Consider the following 20,961-nt stretch of genomic DNA (forward strand, 5'->3'; position numbering starts at 1 on the left):
TACCCTCTACTGCCGGTCCACTTGGCTTCTCTGTTCTCTAACACACTTACTCTCCTAACGTCACACACACACAACTTACTAATCTTGGTGCAGACATTAGGATTTTGCTTATTGTTCTATCTCTAGTGATCGGCACACAGTAGGCCCTCACTAAACAGCTGCGGAATGAATGAGAGAGTGGAATCTACAAAGAAGAGGAAGATGGGGCTGGGGATTTAGCTAAGTGGTTTCTCTGCCTGCTGTGCAAGCGCAAGGACCTGAGTTCAATCCCTGGTACCAAAAAAAAAAAAAAAAAAAAGAAGACGAAGAGCCTCTTCAGAGCAGATCAGGAGACAGAGTAATTACTACCCAGAATTCCATTTGCTGTGTGCGGGAGATAAAAATTATACAATGGTGGCAGAGGATTTAGCTCAGTGGTTCCACCGTCTGCCTCGCAAAAGCAAGGTCTGGAGTTCGATCCCCACTACCTAAATAAATAAATAAATAAATACAAAGCATACAATGGTTATGGTAAAGATTGAGAAAGAGGAGAAATCAGACCACAATGCACCCTGCCATGAAACTCAGGACTGGCCTGTGGTACCTTGTCGTCATGCCAACAGAAGCTGGTGTAGGAGGGCTCAGCCTTGTTGCCATGGCAGCAGAGCCTGGTTGTAGGAGGCCCAGCGTGACAATTGCTAGGGTGGCTGCATCCTCCAGGAAGGCATCCACGTTCCCCTCCGACTGTCTTGATTTTGGGCTCTATCCTTGAATCTCTGCCTCCCCTGTCTCGAGCTTCTGACAACCATTAGTTTGTAGCTTCAGAGGCTGTGGAAACCTTGGGTTGATTCTTTTTAGATGGATGTGTGTTTTGCCTTCTTTATTAGTAATTCTGTGTGTGATCTATTTATACAATGCATACATTCTGTCAGAATTATACTATTCAGGGCTGGGGATTTAACTCAGTGGTTCTGCCACCTGTCTTGAAAGCTCAAGGACCTGAGTTCGATGCCTGGTACCAAGAGAAAAGAAAGAATTATGTTATTTAAAGCAAATTTGAGTATATGAATACTGAATGTGTATACTGCTTAAGGTGTTTGAAACGTTGAAGAGTATTCGCTTAATTTGACTCGAAATATTGAAGGCGATTAGTTCAGTTGAATTAACTAAATTTATGTTTGATTTGACTGCTAAAATGGAGACAAGCATTTGCTTTATTCAATGTATATGATTTAATTTGGTGGATTTTTCCTAAGTTGTTTAAGTGCTTATGAAGCCGTTTGAAGAACTTCAGGAATCAGATGCATTAAATTTGTGACTGTAGTTTAAAAACTTTAAGAGAATTTAATTAATTAAGTTTATAAATAGTGCTTAAATATTTAGGAGAATTTGTTTCCTTTGATTTTTTTTTTGGTAACTTTGAATGAAAAGAACTTGATTATAAACAGTATTTAAATTATTTGAGGGGACTTAATGTGTTACAATTTTTGGCTAGGGGAACGTTAGTCAAAGATAAATTGTGATCGTTTTAGATTTTAACACAAATATTAGTGAATATATAATTACACTTCAGATATTTGAAAAATACTTGAGTGGTCTAGGGAAAAAGGTCTAAGTTTACAACTTAAAATATTACAACCAGTTAGTAAAGAGCTTTAGATAGTTCTTGGAGTGCACAGAACACCTAAATGTTAAAGCATGCTGCTGGTGTCTGGCGCTGCGGAGGCCACAGGGTTTCCGGTTTGCATTGAGACTCTGCGTTCTGCGAGGAGCCAGGAGAGCGAGCTGCTCGAGGAGCGCGAGCCGCCCAGTGCCTCAGGCTCTGAGGCGCGACAGCGGCAGCCACTGTGAGCACCCCCAGTCCCAGGATGTGGCCTCTGTGAAGGGGAGAAGGCGACTTTTGGGTGTGCTTTTGGGATACAGGGGAGCAAGCCGCTTTGGAAAGAAAGACGTGCTTCTAACCATGCTGAGCGGCGAGGGATCCGATGACAGAGTAGGCGAAGATGGTGTTGTGCTCTCCTGGCCTGACCCATCAGTGAAGCACCTGACCTGCACAGGCCTCAAATACATGAGCTGAAGTTTGGCCTGATGGCCAGGCCTGGGCGCCATCCCCTCTTCTCTGGCTTGGGATCTGGCTCAGGAAGAAAGTGGATGCATAAGGGAGAGAGATGACTTTGGGAGAACTGTGGTGATACGGTAACCAGGGAAGTGCAGGCCAACCCGGAACTGGACAGCCGAAGTCAGACATTTAAACCAGAAATCATCAGGAAGAGGGGGCGTGTCCCGGAGGAAGCACGGTGTGTCACAAGAAAGCGTTTTGGAAGCAATTGTTCTTCCACTGTCAGTCGCTGGGCACAGACTCCAGCTCAGCCCTGCCTGTGTGGAAGGGTCCCCAGCCCCTGTGTCCCCTGTCCTCTGAGGGACCAGCCTGGACTCAGGTATGTAGGATTTCTTCAAGCTTCCGTTGCTCTCCCAGTGCCAGGTCTCTTGGGTCCCTCATGGGAGACCCTCAGAACCTGGGACTCTGGACATACGCTTTTGGGGCTCCCTAGCAATGACATGAGACAGTGCTGTTCCAACAATTAATTCTGCAGGGGACTCACCAAGAGGATACTCCACAGTGTCTGTTGCATAAAACAGTGTCATTGAATTTTTCAGTGGCTGGACCAACGAAAGAAGAACAAGGAAACTATCTTTCAATTTCAGTTTTATGTTTGGTAGTGGGGATTGAACTCGGGACCTTTTGCTTGCGAGGCAGGCGGCAGAACCACTGAGCTAAATCCCCGGCCTCAATTTGAGTTTTTGGTTCAAGTATGAAATATGTTTCAGTGCTGTAGAATTCAGAAGGGACAAGCGTGAAAATAAACCCTTCCCCTCGTCTCTTGCCTTCAATTCTCCAGACACGCAGCTTTCTTCCTCAGAACTTCCCTTTTTCTTGAGTATCTTTCCATGCTTAGTCATTGCTTACATAAGCAGTGTGTGCCTACGTACTCTCCTCTCCCTTTGTAAATGATTCAAAAGCACGAAAATACGCATGTGACAAACTCTCTATATTTCTCTGCACTTTGCTTTTTAAATTTAATAACACATAATGGGAATCTTCCTATGTCAGTAGTTAAAGGCTGGCCATTTTGGGGGAGAGTTTGCTCAATGTTGCATTTTATGAATGTCCATTTGAGCCATCCCCTAGTGGGGGACATTTAGACAGCTGCCACTCTTTTGCACTCACCCACAAAACAGCCCCTGCCATAAACCAGTTGGGTTGAAGCAGTTTGGCATCTTGCACCTTGGAGATCCTCTGCAAGACACCTCGGTGTGCAACTTCTGGCTTTTTCATGCCCGAGCTCCCAAGCTTGCTGGACTTTTCAGTGTTGCCTTTTGGGGAGCAGACAGAGGCACTGGCAGAGGGGCTCTGCCTGGTTTGCTCTTTGCTCTTGCTCTTCTTCCCTTCAGCCAGATGTGACAGATACCCACTGTGGACGCTGATCTTTAGCACCTTGTCGCTGAAGTGTGACCTGCACCAGCAGCATCAACCACACTGGTACTCCTGAGAAATGCAGAAGTGGCTTCGCCCCAGACCCCCTGAATCAGAGCCCCTGTCCTTAGAGTCTGACACTGGTGGGCCAGCAGCAGGGTGGGATTAGAGCAGGAGTCAGGGACAGAGGAACAGAGAGGAGTGGAGACCAGAGGCTCCTGGTCTGCGTGCATAAAACCTCCTACTAGCAGAAGGACCTGCCGGAGGCCCACAGCTGAGACCTCCATGTTAGGGTGGATCCTAAAGGGCACCAAGTTGGCCCGAGCCTCTGAAAGTGACCGGGGAGGGGCTGCTGGGGAGTGTCGTGAAGGCCGTGGGCCCCGGAGAAGGACTTCCTCTCCTGTAGCCTGGACTGGGATGTTAGAGAGCCTCTGGCCACGATGGGTGACAAGTCCCTGTCTTTGTAGCACAGAAATATTGAACTTAATCATGCTGTACAGGGCAGCCTAACTGGTGGGTGTCAGGGGTCCGGGGTCCAGGAAGTCACCAGCCTGAGAACCCAGCTCCCGGGAGCAGTGTTGCACGTTGGAATGCCCTGGAACAGTTGCAGGGGTAGAGGAGCTCCATCCCTCTTCCTTACCTCCCCAGCCATTGTGAACGTCCTGCCAAAGAGTGGAAGCTTTCATTAGCTTTAGGCAATGCTGTTTTCCTTCTGCTCCTGGCTCCTGGCCTTGGACACTTGTTTCTGAGGAGCACCACGGCCTCGTAATTAAAAGCATGAGACTCGATATCTACCAGATCTGGATTTGAATGCCAGTCCCAGACCTTAGTAGTTTCGTGACCCAGGACCACTTTTTTTTAACCTCACTCACTCAGTTTTGTTTTCTGCAAAGTAGAAATAATAGTCCCTGCCCTGGGGCACTGTGAAGATTACATGAGGCAGTGGGTTTGAAGCGCTTGGCACGGAGGAGGTATTCCACGCTTGGTGCTACTGTATTTCTGAGCAGGGGGCTTTAGGGGAAGAAGGATGCAGAGGAAGATAGACCTTAGGAGGCGGGGATCGCCTCTTTGGGTATCCTCCCGATGGGGTGTCAGGAGCCCACGTGGACCGGGGTGCTTCTCAGCACAGCAGCAGCATTTAACTCCGGCTCCTGAGCAGCAGCAGGCTGGGTCCCATTAGCGGCTCCTGCAACACACGATGGAAACGGCAGATGGGAAGGGAGAGGCCGAGGTGAGTCTTGTCTCCCCGCCAGGCCCGTCCATGTGACAGTTCCGTGCGCTGATCCTCCGCCTGGGCTCCACTGCGGATGCCGACTTTTTGCCCGGTGCCGGAGGGAAGTCACCTTCTCGTGTGGTGGTGGAGCCTCTGCTCCGAGCTGGGAGTCCCGCCTGGTCCTCTGGATTTGGCTCCTCCAGGGCGGATGTGAGGCCGGGGAGGGCCACGGGAATGGAGCACAGCGGGGAGGCAGGTCCCAGAGGAGAAGTGGGGCGCTGGCCCCTCTCTGAGGCAGCTGGGGACCTTGTCTTCCCCAGTTCTCTGGGAAACTATCAGTAAGGCAAAGGCTTGTTTTAGGCTGGTTTGTGTGAAGAAAGCCCGTTTCTAGACTCCTGGATGCAGCGCTGGCGCTGAGATGCTGCACACTCGGAGAAGGCAGTGGACGCGCCCTGCAGACCGCGCCTCTCTGGGGCTGAGTCTGGCGTGCGCTCCAGTGCCAGGCCCCGTGCTGGGGAGCCACGCTCCTCTTCCTCGGTGATCCCTGCGCGGAGTCATACGCTGGCCCTGAAATTCCACCGAACAACCAAACAGGGTGACACACAAAGTGGCTGCATTTTTCTTCTTACTACTTGCTCGACCTACTGAGACAGGACTCCCTTCCCTCTCCCTTGATGGTGGCTTGGGTATGAAAAAGCACCTTTCAAGTAAAACCGCAAGGACCCACAGTAGATGAATTGTTGGCTCCAATTCTGCACCTCAGGCTGCATTTATGCCCCTTTCAATGAGGACTTCAGACCAACCGTGAGAGTTTAGTCAACTATTTTGCTTAGATTTCTTTGGATCCATTTTCACGAGAGAGACTGACCTAACATCTTCCTTTCCTGTGTATTCTTTTTATATTATGGGTTCAGATTATGATGGGAAATGATCCACTTTATTGTTTCTTTAAATATTTGAGAATTCTCACTGGTGAAATCTTCTGGGTCAGTTGTTTTCTCTGGGGAAGGTTTTTCACCTGAATCCAAGTTCTCCATGAGTTATAGGACTAGATACGTTGTTATTCTGTTTGTGTCAGCTTTACTGTTAGATATTAAAGATGCTCAGGTAAAGTCCACATGGGCTTCATTCCTTTGTCCATGGGGGCAGCAGCCCTAGATGTGTGTAAGGAACCCCAGGTGTCACTAACGGGCCCAAGACTGTGCTCTGTGTTTGGCAGGAAATTATCATGGTGAGAGGAACAAGGAATATAACAGGGATGAAACTAAAATTCACAGTATTTCTATGTGCATCTGACTGAGATCGCTCCAGTAGCTCTGTGTCCTTCACAAGGTTAGGACACACTACTGTGCTTTTTCTGCGCCAGTGGGGCCATGACAGAACCGGGAGGTGGACACAAACAACCGGGTCATTCTAGCAATGTTTACAATAATTCCCCTATGTTTTGTGGTGGTATAAGCTTGTATCAGTTTGGTCATTTAGAAACATAAGTATTTTTGGATGTTATTAGGCTGACATTCTGAGTCAGCAAGTCCCAGCGGAGACTCAGATGAGAGACTGTACAGCGCAGAGTGGGAGAAGTAGGGTCCTCAGTTAAAACGGTCTGAAGTTCTAGGAAAAAGGAAATGGTCTTGCGAGTCTTTGGCTTATGTGCAGGAGACTGAAAGAGGCGCAGAGGGAACAATGAAGAATCCAACTCTCTGGACATTGGTGGATAAGTGAAGACTGCTTCTTCATCAGTTTTGGTAATTTCCAGGGAGGGAAAGAAGTGGTAAGGGACCAGGGAGCTGAGGGTGTGTGCAGGGATTGCTGATAAAGGGGATCAAGCTGGGTAAGGAAGCCGGGGAGACCTCGAGGGCTGGGCAGGAGGTGGAGAGACTTTGCTGGTGAGGCTGCATGGACAGACCTCCGGGAGGTCTGGGAGTTACGAGAGTTGTAGAACTGGAACTGGAGCTAGGAGAGTTGTCGGGCGAGTGGGAGACTTAAACTTGACCTTACAGAGAGACTGTTATATAGGGTTCATGTCTAGGTATCGTCATAGCGATGAATAGCTGAAGAGATGGGCTGCACGAAGGAGGTCAGAGCTGAAGCTCGAGGGTATAAGAAAGATCAATTACGATACTGTTCTCCATGTTGTAACCGCATGTCCTGTCTTCTTCGCATAGTACACTGCAGATAATGCACATCTATCTATCTGTCATCTCTCTCTGTAATGATGTCTTGTTTGCTTATTGTAATCACCTAGAGAGTTAAGAAATTTTGGTGCCTTGGTCCTTCTTAGGCCAAGCGAGGCAGAATCTCTGCAGACTGTACCCAAACCCCATGGGTACGTTTTTCACAAAGCTCCCGGGTGCTTGTGATGTTCAGCCAGGACGGAGAGCTGCTGACTTACACTGGAGGCCTTGAAGGGTCTGTGGCTCTCCAGCTAAGTGGCGCACTCAGCGGACGCGAGGGTACTTTTAAAATGTTCAGGGCAGGCGGTGGAGCGATGGGGGAGCAAACGTGGCTTCTGAGGGCTGCAAGGAGACGAGGCCTTCCTGCGCTCACAGCCCTGGCACTTGGGCTCCTGCCACAGCCCCTGACGTTGCACCTGACCTCTGGCCTGGTTTCTTGTGCCTCCCTTTGGCCCAGTTTCTCCGGCTACTCCACCTTCCCTGTGTGACCTGAGCCTCACATTTCCCTTCAATTATCTTATTACTAAAGAGAAGATGTCTGATTTTATTTATTTATTTGATTTTTGAGACGGGGTCTTGCTATGTAGTTCAGGCTGGCCTTGAACTCATGACAATCCTCCTGCCTCAGCCTCCCTCGTGCTAGGATTACTGACATGTGGTACCACACTTGGGTTATGACCTTCCTTAAATAGTAATATTCCACTCTATCTTTCCTCTCCTCCTTTTTAACAGCACTTATTACCACTTGGAGCACTGTCCTTACTTTTTTTCTTGTCTGTGTTCTCCACAGACTCCATGAGGACAGGATTACTGTCTATTTAGGTCACTGGTGTCTTCCCAGGACCGGGAGGGCATTGAGGTAGAGTAGACACTCATGAAATATGTGAGGAATGAATGAATATATAGAGAAGCTGAAAAGAATAGCAAATCGCACAACGCAAACCCAGTAGGACCCTGTGTGTGCACACGTCTTTCGGCGGAGGGTCTGTAAGCAGGGCAAGTGTAGAGTAAGGGCCTTGCAGGTCTTCTGGTCAGTCCTGACGAGAAGGAGTGAGAACTGTACCAGGGAAATTCCCCTGGGAAATAGATCGAGGACAGGGATAGAGAAAGAGACAAACTCAATAAAGAAAGGCACCAAATGGCCTTGGGACTTGCACCAAGAGACCAGAGAGAGAGAGAGAGCTGACAGGCAGGGCACAGAGAGCCAAATGCAAAAACCCGAGCTAGCCTCTCTCTCCTGTACTGTACAGGGCAGACATCAGGGAGGGGCTGACCAGCTTTGGGAGAAGCTCTGATGTATGTGTGTGCTCACACCTGTGCACTAACACATATGTCACATGCACGGGTCTTCACTATAGAGCCGCTCTACATTACTACAATAGACGTCCACGTGCCTCCTCAGTAACTCTAAGCTAACCATGAATAAGGCACCCCCTCGCCAACCCGCCACCCACCCTAGGGATAAGGCCCTGAAAAGTAGGTCAGCGACAGACAGACAGACAGACAGACAGACAGAAGGTGGACATAGACCACTGGAAGAGGTGACACAGGCAGAGGACCCGGAAGCCAGTCGGGTTAGGGCGTGTTTCAGGCGGGGGAAGGGTCTCTGACGGCCCTATAAACGCAGCTGGGAATAAAGGCCCACCCGTGACCAGCTCTTTGGCCCCCGCTCCAGTTCTTACTGGAGTAGCCATCTAGCCCCTCTCACCTCTTTCCAATAAAAGTTTTCCTTTCCTTAAACTTTGTATCTTTGATGCTTTACTGATACGGAGTTTATGAATTCCAGGGAGCTGCGGGGCACAAGGCCCATTCCCCGGTGTTTATGTGTCTGTGGGTGCATAGACCATGTGTACGGGGCTGTAAGACACATGCCCACATGCTGACAAGGTTATTCCGGGCTGGGGAATGTGGGTGAGTCTCTCATTTTGTGCCCTTGTTTGTACGTCTGAATTCTTTTCCACTGTCATAGACAAGGGGCGATCAAAATATTTGGTACTTGTTTAAATAAAAAAGATTTATACAGAAAACACATTGTCACTAATCCCCCTCAAAATCCTCCTCTCACTTCAAGCACACTCATCCCATCATTCTTGCCTCTTTCTGAGGCAATTTTGGGAGTCCTCTTTCATGAGTGTCTTTATAAGGTGTGATTGAAAGTATGCACAGTGAATGAATGCCACTGCTGAGTGCCATCCGACAGGCATGCAGCTTGTGAAAATGTGACACTGTGTCCTCATCCACCTTATTCCCTGGATCTGCCATTGTGTGACATCTGGCTCTTCCCCTAAATCCAAAGAACCATGAAAGGGAAATGTTTTGATTCAATTCAGGACACTGAGGCAGCCATGACAGCACAACTAAAGACACTCATGAAAGAGGACTCCAGAGGTGCTGCAGGAAGTAGTGAAAAGAATGGGATAAGTGTGTTTATAGTGATAGGGAATATTTTGAGGGGGGACGAGTGGCAATGTGTCTTTTACTGTAATAATTTTTTTAAATTTAAACTTTAACTGTATTATTATTATTATTTTTTGGTACCAGGGATCGAACTCGGGTCTTTGCGCTTGCGCAGCAGGCAGCGAAACCACCGAGCTAAATCCCTGGCCCTTAACTATATTTTTAAATCACATTTTGTATTACTTTACCAACCTCCCTCTCTACCCGCCTCAACCCCAACCACAAACAGAAAGGAAATAATAAGGACACCTGACCCAGGTGAGGGAGAAAGAGGTGATTACTGAAAACTTGGAGCAAATACTGGCAAAGGCTGATGTCAGTCTAGAGGAATCTCTGAAACAGAGGCTGCTAAATTGAAATGGAAACAAAGATAGGGAATGAGGGAAAAAGTAAATCTGTATATTTATTTTTGTGACAGGCTCGGAGGGAGAAGGTACATCTGTATATTTTATTTCCTGGAGGCCCAAGTCAGTAATGAAGATGGTTATAAATACCCTATCACCCGTGGGGAAGCTGTAGCAGAGAAATGCTGTGACTGCAGGACAAAGCAGAGGCCTGAAGATGAAAAAAGGTAAGGATCTTTGAACTGGATTCTTTTAAGATTGTAAACTAAATCTGAGTGTCCAACTTTCCTATTTTCTCATCAAAGTGGAAGCTAATCAGGTGTCTGCCTGAGGGAGGCTCTGCAGTGAGAAGGTTAACAGAAATACAGGATTCTAGGCTTATATATGCAGGTTGCTTTAGACAAACACTCGGATTGTTCACAGGAGAGAATGGGCATATTGTGGGGAGTTTGGAGAGATTTGAAATGGGTGTGTGAGTTCCCTCTAGTTTTGGTATTCGAGTTTGCTTATTTGTACAAAAGATTAATTTACCTTTCAATGAGTTGTTGTCTTCCTCCCTATCTGCAAGCCAACTGGGAGTTAATTTGTTTCTAAAACAGTACAAGGTTTTTGGGTTTCACCTACAAAAGTGAATGGGTCTCTGTATTTCAAGGTTGCACATTTTTCTGCATTCCGTCTAAGGCTGAGATAAGAACTCCAGGGCTGCAGAACACAATAGGCTATTCTTGTACCTCAGATGTCACCGGGCACAGTGAGTAATCTCTGTTCTTGACCCTACACCCACCTCGAGGCAGGAACTTTGTTATCATTCCCCAGAAGCAAATCTAAGGCAGCGAAAGTTTAATGAATAATGACGATTTTACCCAACAGTTCTTGGGGAGACTGAACAGCTCGAGGTTCCCTGTGGAGATAGTTTTGATCCGTGGCGAAACCTAATAACAATTCTCAGGAGACCTCTGAGCTCTCTTCCCAGAGGGGGAAGGCTTCACAGTTCCTTTATCTTTTCTCTGTGTTCTTAAGCACAATGTTCTAATTTCTTTCAAGGTCTTCTTCCAGCTATTGCTCTGCCTGGCAAAAGAGGGACGATTCTAGGCTCTGCTCCCTTCAGAAGGGACCCAGGAGTGGAGTGTGGAGAAGGCTGGAAAGTAACTGGTAACCCAAGCATCTGAGGACTCACTTTGGCCTCAGCGGGATCACTGGAGAGTTGGAAAAGAGCTCGTGGGGCATCCCTCTCAGGCGCCAAGACATCCTGGGACAGCTGGGCCTCAAGGACATGGCCTCCTGGTTTATCCGCCTCTGTGCACGGTTTATGTCTGAGGGAAGGAAGGACCTGGGAATGTGTTGGACTCCACCTGGTAGCTTTGTCATTCAAAAGGTCAAGAGGTAGGAAGGATTTCCAGCTTATGCTTCTGCCACTTCCTTTCTCCTCTAGTCAGACCACCCCAGCCCAGGAAATGGCTCCTCCCACTTTCCTCTACAGGCAAAGACCCCTGGGACCTACCTCAGACAAGCAAATCCTAATACAGGACCCCCACCCTGTGGCCAAAGTTATTGCATTTTGTTAGTGTCTGTTCTCCCAGGCAGGCACTTTTCTCCTTATTAGTTTTGAATTCAACTGAAAAATAGAGTCACATGTACACAAGCACAAAGCATTTTAGTTTATAGCTTTAAAATATGTTTGTAGATTGGCTACTCTTTTTGTTTACCCTTAGAGTCTGTTTCCTATTGCTATTGACCACATCTTTCTTTTCCTCACCCTGATTTAAAAGTTTGCCAGAGAATTGGAAATCCATCCACTCATCCATCCATCCATCCATCCATCCGCCCATCCATCCATCCATCCGCCCATCCATCCATTTATCCATCCACCCACCCACCTTCCCATCCATCTGCCTGTGTATCCATCCATCCATCAATCCATCCATCCATCCATCCACCCATCCATCCATTTATCCATCCATCCATCCATCCATCCATCCATCCACCTATCCACCCACCCAGTATTAGACAGCGCTCTCACTCTGTTTCTGGCAGTGTTCTTGGCCCTGGGGATATCAGGATAAACAAGCCTGAGAAGATTCTTGTGGTCATGTTCTTGCACTATGATGGGAAAGGCAAGAAGAATGATAAACAGGGGTGGGTGATGAGGTAACATCTACTGATTTGAACTTTCAGATTTCATAAAATAAATTTAAAGTTGCCCTTTCTCCCTACCTTTCCAAGTTTGACGTTGTGGGCCAGTGGCCTAATGTGGACTGCACAGCTCCCATTCTGGGGGCTAAGAAGAATCTAGAGCAGGGATGGGCAAGTTCATAATGAACATTTTTGGCTTTGTGGGCTAAGACGGGCTCTGCCACAACTGCAGAAGAGGGCAGTTTCTAGCACAATGGGGGCAGCTGTGTTCCAACATAGCTTTAATAACCAAACCTGGGGCCGCCCCCACGAGGCCCGCCAGTTGTTATTTGCTGGCATCTAAACCAGAATCCTCTTTGCTTAAATTGTTTCAAGTGGCAGCAGCTGCCGCCCTTTTCCCTCAGGGGGAGCCCCCTCTCTAAAGAGTTCAGTGTTTTAATTTTTCTTCATGGGAAATTTCAAATTATAATAAACCAGTTTGGGCAATTTATACACTCTACAAGGAAATAGTATTAAAAATGAAATCCTTATTCTTACCTTCAAATACACTCTAAGAATAACCACAGTTTGATGTCTATATTTTCAGATTTTTATGTGTGTGTGTATATATATATGCACATCATAAATACATACATGCAGATCTCCAGAGAGAGGGCGTTTCTTTTTCTTTTCTTTCCTACCTTCCTTTTCCTCCTCCTCCCCCGCCTTCCTCCCTCCTTCCTTCTCATCTTCCTCCTGCACACACAGCTCTCCCCTACATGACATCACCGATACCTCCCTGGGCTCTGAGGCTCACACATTCCACAGTTGCTGCCCCGCTGCTGAGCAGGACACGATGCGAGTGTGGGTTATTTCTGGTGGCTGGTGTGAGAAGCAGGTGCTGGCCTGCACCTCTCCGCCCACACAACCTCCTGGGGGTGTGTGGATCCCACCCAGCAAACTTTGCATGAACAGCCCTCTCTCCGTCGAGGCCCGGACAGCTGTGTGGAGTGGAAGGGGCTCCATGTGCAGGGCCAGGTGTGCTGGCCAGCACTGGCACGGAGGTCCTACTCGGAACAGGTGCATGCTCTCAGGGGGATGGGCAGATCCTCCAGAGTGGAGACCTGTGGGCTGAGCCCCTCTTCCCATGGGGTTGCTGTCTTAATGTAAAACATGCTATAATCATAGATTGGCCGAGGGCCTTGCCACACGACTCTAAGTGAGTCACAAATCCCCACTGTCTCATTTTTTTGAAAATTGGAAAGATAACACAGAAACACAATTATTAACATTTACTATTGGTGTCATTTACATTTCCCCTTATTTTCTTTGCCTATTTTTCTTCCCCAATAAGGAATATATTTATAGACTTACTACATGTATCTTACAAACATGTATGCATACACATTGCCAAATTTTATTTTTAAAATTATGGTGGTAAACATACTACACTAAATTTACTATTTTGATCATTTTTAAGTATACGGATCAATAGCATTAAGTACATTAATGGTATTGTGCAACAGAGCTCCAATACTTCTTCATTTTGCAGAACTGAAGCTCTAAGCTTGTTAAACATTAATGTTTCCTTTCCCTTCTCTCCAGCTCTGGCAACTGCCTTCTCTCTGTTTCTATGATTTTCGCTACTTTAGATACCTAATGTGAGTGAAATCATGCAATATTTATCTTTTTTTGCAAATGCTTTGTTTTACTTTTTTAGCATAATGTTTTCAAGGTTCCTCCATATTGTAGCATGTGATAGAATTTCTGCCTTATAAAAGGCTGATGTATATGGTTAATGTTTAAATTTTAAAAATTACTGCAATAGCAGACACATTACCATGAATCTCCCTCAAAATCTTACCCCTCAGCTCGAACATACTCATCCCATTATTCCTGCTACTGTTGGATTGTCATGGCAGCTTCGACGAATTGATTCAAAATGCTGGCCTTCCATGGGCACTTTGACTTTGGGGAAGAGCCAGAAGCGCTCAGTGCCAGGTCTGCTGAATAAAGGAGTTGAAGACATGCCGTAACATTTTCATGAGCCTGCCTTTCCTTTGAATGGCACTCAGCAGGAACATTCATTCACCGTATTTTTGATCACACTTTGTAAAGACACTCATGAAAAAGGACATCCCAAACTGCTTCAGAAGATGGCAGGACAGAGAGGGTGAGCTGGTCCCAGCACCCGGAGGGAAGCTCCCCGCCTCCATCCCAGGCTCCTAGGGCACTGAAGCTCAGCCGGTCTCAGGGCCCAGAAGGAAGCTCCCCCACTGCCATCCCAAGCTCCTAGGGCAGAGAAGGTGAGCCTCGTGGGTGCCAGAAGGAGCCCCCCAACATGGAAATGAGAAGACACATAAACAAGCCTCAAAAACAGACTTCTGGATCACCTACAGCAACTCCAAAGGGAAACAAGATGAAACACTCTGATACTCAACCACCTGGACTCTCTGAACTGGCAACAAAAGAGGATCTGGGAAAAATGAAATCAGAAATAATTACTCAGATAACAGCAAAGATTTTGCTCATGGTGCAAGACATGATTAATAAATCTAGAGAGGATACAGACCAAAAAACAGAGGATCTGAGGAATATGATGGAATCCCAACATAGGAAACAAATGGAATCCATAAAACAGATACAAACAGATTTCCAAGAGATTAAAAACTCCATCGGAAGTCTGCGCAGCAGAATGAACCAATGTGAGGATAGAATTTCACATATAGAAGATAAGATTGCAATTAGTGAGGAGGAAAAGAAAAATTGCTTTAAAATTGTAAGGGAACATGAGAAATCAATCCAGCAGCTGCTAGATGATGCAAAGAAGAATAACATAAGACTGATTGGAGTCAATGAAGAAAGAGGAGAGAGTGCAGATGACATCAAAAAACTCTTCACAGAAGTGATGGCAGAACATTTCCCAAGGAGGGGAAAAGAACTTGACATACAGATAAGTGAGGCATATAGGACTCCAGCTAGCCTTAATCAAAAAAACTCTACACATAGGCATATAATAGTTAGGATTCCGGAAATCCAACAGAAGAATAAAATTCTACAAGCAATGAGAGAAAAGAAACAAATCACATACAAAGGAAAGCCCATCAGAATCACAGCAGACTTCTCAATGCAAACCCTCAAGGCGAGAAGAGCTTGGAGTGATGTATTTCAAGCCTCAAAGGAAAACAGCCTCCAAACCAGATTGATGTACCCTGCAAAACTATCTTTCAAAATGGATGGAGAAATAAGATACTTTGATGATAAAGAGCACCTCAGGAACTTCATGAATACCAAATTGGCACTCCAAAAACTTTTAGACAATACCCTAGGAAAAGACAATGAGGATCACAACCCCAGGAAACCCAGCAGAATGAATCCTTTGGGTGTGACAAAGTAAACGCAAAGGGGGAGAATCCAACAAAAAGAAAAAGTCATGACAAGGCTTTTAAAACTTTTGACTTCATCTCCCTAATGAGTGTATAATTCAGTCTTATTATTGTACTGATTAGTATTTTTCTGATTCTAGAGTTGCACACCATTCCTTGTGCTATACTGGCTATTTATCATCTTCTTATGTCTACATTTTAATTGGGTTGTCTATTAATGAGCTCTAAGAATTCTTTATATATTCTGGTCATAGGTTATATGCATTGTAAATATGGTCTGTTTAAGGACTACTTTTCATTTTAATGATGTCATTTAAAGTTCTAAATTTTGATGGAATCCCATTTATCAATTTTTTTCTTTTATATATCTTGTCTTTTGTATCCTAGGTAGTTCTTGCCTACCCTGAATTCATGAATATGTTCCCTTTCAATTTCTTCTTAAAGTTTTATACTTTTAGGCTTTCTTATTTAGGTTCATAGATCCCTTCAAGTTATTTTCATGTATGGAAAAAAAGGGTTGAGGTTAATTTTTTATACACAGATACCAGGTGTTCTAGTTCCATTTGCTGAAGACACTATCTCTTCCTCGGCTCTTGAATTGAGTTTATATTCTATAAAATGTTAATGTTCAATAATCTTTCAAAACTCAGTGGACCATATATGTGTGTGGTTCTATTTCTAGATTCTCTGTTTTATTCAAATGATCTATATGTCTTTCCCTACACCAACACTGCCTTGATTACTGTAGCTTTAGAAGAAGTCTTAAAATTAGGTGCTAAACGTCTTCCAACACTGTTTTTGTTTTTGTTTTTGGCTTTTCTGGGTCTTTTGTACTCCTACATAACTTTAAAATTTCAATATCCAGTTCTTCATTTATAGCAAGTATACACAGACTTGAATTTTTATATATACCTTGTGTTTTCTAATCCTGCTAAATTCAAGTACAAGTTCTAGGGGCTCCTAGAGATTTCTTAGTATTTTCTCTGTAGATGATCATTTCATCTACATATAAAGATTTTGCTTCTACCTTGTCAATCCTATCCTAGTTGTGTCATTTTTTTGCAGACTATTTTGGTGGCGACTAGGTTTCAAAGTTTAATGGACAGATAAAGAGTAAGCATATCTGCCCTTGTTCCCCACCTTAAGGAGAAAGCATTGGATCTTCTCCATTCATATAAGGCATTCTTGCTGGAAGTATGGAGTACATGTCTTTAATTTGTTGAGAAGTTTCTGTTCTACTCCTAGTCTCCTGATAGCTTTTACCATGAACAGCTGTAGAATTTGGTCCAATACTTTTTCTCCAACTAGTGACAGGATCATGTGGCTTTTTCCTTTCCTCTGTTAAAATGATGACTTTTGGGGGTGGATCTTCCAATGCTGAACCAACACTGCCATCCCTATAACAAAATCACTTTCTATATCCTGCCAGATCTGACTTCTAAGAGTTTGTTTTGTTAAACAAATTTCTATCTATGTTCATACTTTTTTCTTCTATTATCTTTATCCAATTTTAGGATTAGCACAATGTTGAGTTCCTAAAATGAGGGGAGAAGTGTTCCTTCTTTTTTCTGCTTTAATTGTTTGATACAATTTACCAGTTAAAATGTTTATGAGCTTGCTGTTGTCACATAGGTAGGTTTTCAAGCTAGGAATATACTTTCTTTAATAGGCGCTATTCAAATTTTATATTTCCTCCAGAGTTAGCTTCATTAATTTGTCTTCTATGTTACTTCTTAGAAGTTGTCAAATTTATTTCAAAAAAGATTTTTGTAATATGCATTCTATATCTTTTTAAATTCTGTAAAATCTGTGGTAGTGTCTCCTAGATCTTAATATTGTAATTTTAAAAATGTATAACTGATATTGTGTAACAGGAAGAAAAGGTCTAAAAGAGCAGGGGAATTGGGAGGAGTAGGGTAAGGGAAAAAAGGGAAAGGAAAAAATATGAGAAGAGGAAAAAAATGGAAACAAGGTCTTTGCAAATAGGGAAGGGTGGAGGGGGTGAAGGGAGGGCAAGGGAAGGGGAAAAAAACATAAGAGCCAAGAGACTCATGTAATGGTACAAGATCCCACTGATGAATGTAACTGTATTTTATACCTTAAATGTACCAATAAAGTTAATGGGGAAAAGAAAAAAAAGAAGATGGCAGGAATGATGGGATAAGTGTGTTGGAAGTGAGAGGAGGATTTTATGTGGCTTTTACTGTAAAAAAAAAAAATTAAAAATTCCCTGTATATTTGATCACTTCTTGTATATATATTATATTTTCTTTGCCCATTCATCTGTTGAAGAACATATATCTTTTCCCAAACTACTCGACAGTAAATTGGAACATTATGAAGTCTTAAATACAATCTGCTGAGAACTAGGACTTTCTCTTATATAGCCAGAACTATATGGTGAAAAAAGTTAACCCTGATATATTATCGACCCTACAACGTGTATTCAAATAAAAATTTCCCAGTTGGATTAATGTCCTTTATAACATAATGTGTCCTTTTCACCTAGGAGACAATTTGTCCTATTCCTGAGGGCATTAATGTGATTATTTCATTAGGCTGTTGTCTGCCATATTGCATTACTTTTAGATATTTCTCCTCTTTGTAATTAAAAAGCAATCTATGGAGTGATCATTTGGGTCTGGTGAGTACCTTGCTATCCACCACTGTCACCCAGGGCTTTACAACCCCTTGATTATCCTAGCCTGGATCAATCACTACACCGGTGGTCTCAGATAAATCACCTTAGACTGTAAACTTTCCAGTCAAAGCCATTTCTGATGTTCCTTATGCCAATTAGCTAGCCCTAAGGGGCTAAAATATTTAAATTATTCACATGCATCACACTACACATCCTGATATAGTTCCTAGTAAATCACTAAGAACAAAATTTAGCACTTACGGACCTATTTACTGGGTGATCTGAAAGCCATCAGACTTAATTAGGGTCAGGGGGAAGGATCCCCGGGGATAGAGGCTCTCCTGGCCCGGCTCTGCCTTTGGGCTCCTAAAACTCAGCATGTTTTGTAGGTGATAGGAGGCCCTTTGGTTGGTTTGCAGGAAAAATGTGTGTGTGTTGAAAAAATAACAAAAATAACCCCTGCCTTGCCCCTTGGCTCCCTGTGGATTGACTACGTCCCCGCTCCTGCTTCCTCCATTGCAATCCTCATTTCCAGGTGTGGGGTCGGCTGGGAAGCAGGGTTCTCCACCAGAACTCAGGTCCTGAGGGCAGGGCGTCACCCAGAGGCAACCTGACCTGCTGCCCGATCTTGGGCTCCCCAGCCTCACAGACGGAGAAACACGGTTCGGTTGCCTGTTGGCAGTGTGTTCTCACAGCAGCCCCCAAAGGCCAAGTGTGCTCTGATGGCAGAGGGCCCGGGAGATCGGAGAGCAGGGCTGTCGGCAGGGAGGTCCGTGGAAAGAAGGTGCATGTGGAGCAGCCCCCAGGCGGGTGTGGAGCGAGGAGATGTTTGCCTCGCCCGAAGGCTTCGGGGCAGGGAAGCTCGGAGAAGCATAGCCTAGTCCGCCTGCCTCGGGTGGAGCCGCCCTCTCTGTGAGATGTTGAATTTCCTTCTCCGCTCACAAAATTGCCCGTGCCCAGAGGGCTGTGCGTTTGAGCAAGTGCACTCGCGTCTTCTTACGAAGGCTGACTTGCTGGGGCCACTGCTGGCTGCTTGGTGGTCAGCAGATGTGCAGAGACCGAGAGCCCCTGAGCTCTCTGTCCGCTGTGACGGCAGGAGGACTCTTCCATCATGCAGGTGGTAGTTAGTTGTTTCCAAATACTCTGGATTTGAGTTGGCCAGGGCCACCAACCTGGTGCCTCAGCTAGGGACATCCTGGCCTTTAGGGAACATTTGGCAGTGTCTAGAGAGATAATATCCCCGAATCATTTAGTAGACACATCTGATTAAGTTTTTATTCTCTTCTCAGCCTCAGTTTTCTTTTTTTAGCTATAGAATGGGCACAATTGTATCTACAGTTCACAGTATCGTGGGGAAGGAAAACTGTCAGACTGTACATGTGAAGTACTTCATACTGCGCTTGATATGTGGTAGGAATCTGGTTAGTAAGCTTCATTCTCATTCCTTGAATGAGTGCGTTAGGTGACATTGAAAGCCTCACCCCTGGCCCTAAGGATGTGTGTGTTAGTTAGCTAGGGGCACCGTAACAGAGTGGCAGAGATTAGGTGGCTTAAGCAATGGAAATTTCTGCACGGGTCCAGTGTTCCCATGGGCTTTCCCCCGTGTGCGACACATTTGACTGTCGCCTTGGGCTGGGGGTTGGTGGTTGCTAGAGGGTCGATGTCAGCCATGCTGCTGAGCACGCTTCAGGGCACAGGACGGCTCCTGCAAGGGCAGATTGTCTGCTCCGAAGTGTCAAGCGTGCTGAGGTTAGGCCAGCAAGCTGTCCTCCAGCTGTCTTAGCTGTAAGGAATTTTTCTGTGGTTGAAGAATAAAACTGAAATATGTTGCTCAGGAAAGTGTTCGATTGCAAGTAACTGGAAAACTATCTCCACATGATTTTATTTTTCTCAGCGAAGTTTTTGTCTTTGGTTCAAGTGCTCAGAGATATCAATATGGAGGCTGCTCTGAGCCTCCTTGCTTCTCTTCATATTGTCAGCTGTTCCACCAGAATGGACACACCACCAGGCAAGGACATTGATTTTGTTATTGCTGTATCCTCCTGCCTGGAAGGATGCCCGGTACCTAACAGATATTCTTTAACTAACTGTTTGTTGAGTGGCTTGTTGGAGCTCTAGCTGTCACTTAGGATCTCCGGGCAGCAGGAAAGAGGACAAGATGCAGAAGAAGGGATACTCCCTCTGCCAGGTAAATAAAACATTTCTGGGAAACCTGTAGCCAGCTTCCACTTGAGCTGAATCAGCCAAAACTCAGGACAACTTGTAAGAGAGGCTGCGACATACAGTTTTCAGCTTGGCACACTGCTGCCACATTCACAAAGATATTTGTTTTCTGGAAGTAAGAAAGAAGGAGGGATGGATATTGAGTACGGTGGGAAAGCCCAGTCTGCCCTGGATGTGTGCATACAGACTTGTCCACGCAAGAGCCCGGAGCCTGCGGGGCGTAAAAGATTGCAGTATAGCAAGGTCAGGGCCACAGTAAAAGAACCCAGAGTACCTGCTTCTCAGAAACCGATGGGGATAGCAGAGAAACAGCCTGGTGGTAAACCTGTGGCTGTTTGCTGTGGTGACTCAGATGTCTTATTGCATCCAACCTAGTAAATCCAGTGTTGATCACACTGCTCCAAAATACCCCAAAATGGACTCGGCGGTTCATCAATGGCTTGATTTGAGCTCCACCACTGGTTAATCCTGAAATGAGAAAATAAATGAATTGTTTAATTCAAGCGCTTTCTCTCCCTTGTGCACTTTAGGGTTATTGCCTTCTCATATCTTGCCATTGCCTTTCTTCGGTTGATGAGCTTGTCTCCCCAGGGCTTCTGTACACTCAGAACCCGCTCTGCAGTGTGTGGGGCTCTTGCTTAACGATTATTAAGAATTTCGGGATGGGGTCTCCTGAGCAAACAATCCCACAGATAGCACACCTGCCCCGCTGGCTTGCATGTGGTGAAAGCCTCCAGGATGAGGCGTGCTTTCTCTGAGTTATTTTTGACAGTTAATCCAAAGACCTCGTCCCAGTGCGGTTCCACTGAGCTGCATCCCTGGCCCGGATGTGATTTTATATGTATTATCTTCCCTGGCTCTAATGAAAGGATAGCAAAAGGAAAAAACCCCCACAATAATTATGTATGAATCCATAAGGTCAGAGAGCATGAGAAAGCAGAACTGGTGAGAAATAAA

At 45.4% G+C, this 20,961-nt stretch overlaps 1 long non-coding RNA gene across 1 annotated transcript; it reads left to right on the forward strand.

Annotated features, from left to right (window-relative positions):
- Window positions 1-2,152: 2,152 nt before the first annotated feature.
- LOC147820747 (uncharacterized) lies at window positions 2,153-15,339 on the forward strand. The gene is made up of 5 exons (XR_015448251.1): window positions 2,153-2,417; window positions 9,717-9,869; window positions 10,295-10,393; window positions 10,687-11,025; window positions 13,626-15,339. It is a non-coding gene; the product is annotated as an uncharacterized LOC147820747 (long non-coding RNA).
- The last annotated feature ends 5,622 nt before the right edge of the window (window positions 15,340-20,961 follow it).

The sequence above is a fragment of the Heterocephalus glaber genome, unplaced genomic scaffold (assembly GCF_053883595.1).
Source record: "Heterocephalus glaber isolate CG9 unplaced genomic scaffold, H.glaber_assembly_v1.0 deba00001805, whole genome shotgun sequence".
NCBI classification, from domain to species: domain Eukaryota; kingdom Metazoa; phylum Chordata; class Mammalia; order Rodentia; family Bathyergidae; genus Heterocephalus; species Heterocephalus glaber.